Raw genomic sequence first — 4,693 nt, forward strand, 5'->3', positions numbered from 1 at the left:
CTCTCCAGTTATCTCCATCTTCGCCCACGTGCGCATTGAAGTCTCCCAGTAGGACTATGGAGTCCCCTACTGGAGCCCCATGCAGGACTCAGTTCAGGGTCTCCAAAAAGGCTGAATACTCTGAGCTGCTGTTTGGTGCATATGCACAGACAACAGTCAAAGTTTTCCCCCCCACCACCCGAAGGCGTAGGGAGGCGACCCTTTTGTCCACCGGGGTAAACTCCAATGTAGCAGCACTCAGCCGGGGACTTATGAGTATCCCCACACCCGCCTGGCGCCTCGCACCATGGGCCACTCCGGAGTAGAATAGAGTCCACCTCCTATCCAGGAGTGTGGTTCCAGAGCCGAGGCTGTGCGTAGAGGTAAGCCCCACCAGATCCAACTGATAACGCTCCACCTCCCGCACAAGCGCCGGCTCCTTCCTCCCCAGAGAGGTTACGTTCCACGTCCCCAGAGCCAGCATCTATCGCCCAGGTCTGTTCCGTCTAGACCCCCCACTGTCACTGCCACGCGACCCCATCGGTTTCCTCCACAGGTGGTGAGCCCATGGGGAGTAGAGTCTTGGGCTGCCGCGTCACTCCTTCTGGCTGTGCCCGGCCGGGCTCCGCGGTAAACCCGGCCACCAGACGCTCGCTGTCGGGCCCTCCATCTGGGCCTGGCTCCAAATGGGGGCCCCGGGCTTCCTCCGGGAAACTCCTTCTCTATATCTCATCTCTATACATCTCTCTTCTGTTTTTTTCATGGGGTCTTTTTGAACCATTCTTAGTCTGGCCCCTCGCCTGAGACCACTTTGCCAAGGGTAACCCTACCAGGAGCACAAGGCTCCCGACAACACAGCCCTCAGAGTCATAGGGACACACAAACCTCTCCACCACGATAAGGTGACGGTTACCAGCGTGCTTCAAGGCCTCCACCATCATCCCTGTTCCCAAGAAGCCCAGGACTCAATGACTACAGACCCGTCGCCCTGACCTCTGTAGTCATGAAGTCTTTTGAACGGCTAGTCCTGTCCCACTTGAAGACCCTCAATGACCCCCTCCTGGACCCCCTGCAGTTCGCCTACAGAGCCAATAGGTCTGTGGACGATGCTGTCAACATGGCCCTCCACTACATCCTCCAGCATCTGGACTCCCCAGGAACCTACGCCAGGATCCTGTCTGTGGACTTCAGCTCTGCTTTCAACACCATCATCCCGTCTCTGCTGCAGGACAAACTCTCCCAGCTGCACGTGCCCGACTCCACCTGCAAGTGGATCACAGACTTCCTGTCTGACAGGAAGCAGCACGTGAAGCTGGGGAAACATGTCTCAGCCTCTCAGACCGTCAGCACTGATTCCCCCCAAGGCTGCGTTCTTTCCACTCTTCTCTTCTCCCTGTACACAAACAGCTGCACCTTCAGTCACCAGTCCATCAAGCTCCTGAAGTTTGCGGATGACACCAGCCTCATTGGACTGATCTCTGGTGGGGATGAGTCCGCCTACAGGTGGGAGTCTGACCATCTGGTGTCGTGGTGCAGCCAGAACAACCTGGAGCTCAACGCTGACAAGACAATGGAGAGGATTGTGGACAGGAAGAACAGAGTCCCACACTGCATGAAAAGTGAGATTTTCGTCCCCGTAAACGCCCGGAAATCTCCCAAATTTCCGACAATTTGCAACCCGCGCACGTCGCGTTTGTCTGTGCCACAAATTGTCGGAAACGAACCATGACGTAGGCGGAGAGCTGGCGGAGGTGCGAATGGCCCGAATTAGCATATGAATGCAGCGAAGCCGCGGGTGGCCGAGCGGAGCGGGCTTGAATATCCTTACTCCTTATTGGATGAAACCACAACTTACGAACAAATGAAATCACTCGTGATTGGCAGCAAAACCACACTTGGGCAGACCAGGCTTGAGTTTCCTTGTTCATGATTGGATGAAAACATCTTTCAATCACTCGTGATTGGTTGGCAGATCTGTCGCTATTGGTCACCCGCCTCATTTTATTTATATATTCATATTATGATGTATATTCATTTCATTGTTATCATATGCAGGCTACTACACTATTATTAGGATACCGACCAGGACATCAATGAATTTAGAGAGAAAATGAACATTTGCCACATGTTTATGCAAAGAAAAAGCTTTATTAACAACACACAAACAACAACTACATACAAAGTGAGGATCTGCCCACACTTGGGTAACGGCGGTTTAAAAACTACAGCTCAGTAAACTGTCCGTTTGCCTCCTCTGGGTTGTTGACCGTCACTGGCGCCGTGTTTTCCGAGGCAGGTCTGTTGTGCAGGCGGCTCGTGTGCGTGTGGCGACCGTACAATCCACCCCGAGACCCCGCCAACAACGCCGTCCCCTCCGTCCGACGTGAGCTCCACGGTGGCGGATTTCCAGCGTTCCACCTCGTCATCAGCCAGCACACTTTGTCTTGATTCCAGCAGCTGTAAAAACAACAATGAATCAGTACTGTGCGATGCGTACGGACACAACACATCGATCAATGCACCTGAAAAAAGTCAGCAAATAAACTCTGACCCGCTTTCTTCTCGCTCAACTCCGCGCTGAATCCTTCGCAGCTTCCGCTCGCAATGAGTGTTCCGCCTGAACCTGAAGCTCCTGCGTCCCGTCTCACAATACGTCTCACAGGCGGCTGGAAAACAATTAAATGAGTGTGGTATGAATACAAAAAGAAAGTCAAACGCAAGTCACAGTAACATTTAACAAGGAAGGAGAAACAGTGCCACTTACACACAATGACGTCGTCTAAATCTGGACTTTTCCCGGAGCAAATACGAGGTCACCGCCTCATTATGAGGCGAGATTAGTCTGTGAAAACAAAATGTACAGTTATGATCGGTATCTATACGTATATATTCCCTTATAGCGCAGAATGAAAGCATATTCTTTAAATCTGACCCTTGCTCCGGTTCGTAGCGCCTGTAATTAGTCTCGGAGTTGTGAAGACGGTGCACCGCTTCCTGTAAACGACACGGCAAAGAAAACACACTTTAATAAAGCTGTTTCTGCTCACTTGTAAGGCTACTAGGCTACTCTTAGCTTAGCTTGAGGTTACGCTACTTTTAGCTTAGCCTGCAGTCATCGAACGTATTCTTACCGCTATCTTGGGATCGGAACTTGGGTCGGTTCCTCTCCTCCATGGACAGAAACCCGCAGAGTCCCGAACGCTCCAGTGGAGCGAACCGCTCGTTGATATCGGCAGTTTGTTGTTGGAGTTGACAAGACGATCCACTGAGAGCTTTCAGCAGCTTCTTCTCGTCTGTCTGCGGACTGGCCGAAAGTTGGTGACCGCGGAGAGGAGTTGAAGGCGAGTTGAACGCGAGACGTCGTCCAGCCATTATTCACGAACCAGCAAAAACCAAACAAAGGAACTGGAGATACAGTTCTTCTGTGTATAGTAACACACACGTGTCTGTTTGCATGCTCGTCTTGCAAGTACTGCTGTATCAGTTATGCCTATGACCTCACACGTGATTGGACGAGGAGTCTAAGGGTCCTCCAATCACATACGAGGTTATTGTTATACGGAAGGACCAGTATTTGAGGAAGACAAATGGTTGGGACTTTGAAACAGCTGATATGCTTTATGTAAAGCAGTGTTTTGGTGTCAGCAGAACGACTTTCCCTAGAAATCTGTACAGTGGTGCCTATTTCTCCATTCCACCAGACACTCTTGAGTCTGACAGACATGCAATGTTGACAACGTATCATCAGATGTACCCTTGTGTCACTGAGGTTGAATGTTTTGCCATGACATGTAAACAGGTAACATATATGAATGTAACTTACTCAATCGATAGATGCAGAGCATAAAGGTCAGCATATGTTTATGCTAAGTGGTGTGGAAACACTAACAGTTTTGAGGAACCCGTCCTTGACCCTCTAGCAGAACTACGACCAGCCATTATAAAGCAGTTTATAGTTGTTAATGTTGTGTCAAAGGGTACGGCATTTAAACATGTTCTTGCACAAGTTTCCTGGCTTCATCCCCCACCCGGACAGACATCTTTATGGAAAGCCATTAGAAGTTTGGGGCTTGCAGGGAACAGACACGTCATACCCAGCATCATTTCTGCCAGTTGAGCGCATTGCTAGAAGATGTGTGGTTAATACATCCTCTGTGCATTTAAGTAGGACCAAAGAAAAGCTCACTGTAGTCCTGCCACTATGCACTGTAGCTCTAGGAGACTGTGATCTCTGCAGACCCCTCATGCTGATTCAAATGTTGTTTGCATGGAATGCTCATTTTGCCTTGATTAAAACTCTTTTTAAAGAAGTTATTTTGTGTATGTTTTTTACATTACTGTGTACACCATTAGCAATGGCAAATGTTATCTAGCATATTTGAATTAAATAAATCAATTTTAGCTAAAATGTAAGAGTCTATAATTAGGCTACTGAGCCTGATCTATTTGTACCAGAGATTTTCTTACCTTTTAAAAAAATGTCACCTGAGCTAAAACTCCCTCTGCAACCCTGATTTTGCATTTGTATAGCTCACAGCATTTTCATTTACATGTCAAAGCCTCCCCTAGAATTAGGAGGAGGGGGGTCATGGGGGGACAACTGCCAAGGGAGGCCCACATCAATTTACGGCAGTCTTCGGCGTTGCCCGCAAATTGCCGTGAACAGCCGTAAACCTGAAATTCCACGACAATCTACAGTGACGCATACTGACGA

At 49.3% G+C, this 4,693-nt stretch overlaps 1 long non-coding RNA gene across 1 annotated transcript; it reads right to left on the reverse strand.

Moving 5' to 3' along the window:
- Positions 1-2,107: 2,107 nt before the first annotated feature.
- LOC144406340 (uncharacterized) lies at positions 2,108-3,013 on the reverse strand. Its single transcript, XR_013467627.1, has 4 exons — positions 2,912-3,013; positions 2,744-2,821; positions 2,531-2,645; positions 2,108-2,436 (listed from the first exon to the last, which is right to left on the reverse strand). It is a non-coding gene; the product is annotated as an uncharacterized LOC144406340 (long non-coding RNA).
- Positions 3,014-4,693: the final 1,680 nt, after the last annotated feature.

Source organism: Gasterosteus aculeatus, chromosome 4, assembly GCF_964276395.1.
Source record: "Gasterosteus aculeatus chromosome 4, fGasAcu3.hap1.1, whole genome shotgun sequence".
Classification (NCBI taxonomy): Eukaryota; Metazoa; Chordata; class Actinopteri; order Perciformes; family Gasterosteidae; genus Gasterosteus; species Gasterosteus aculeatus.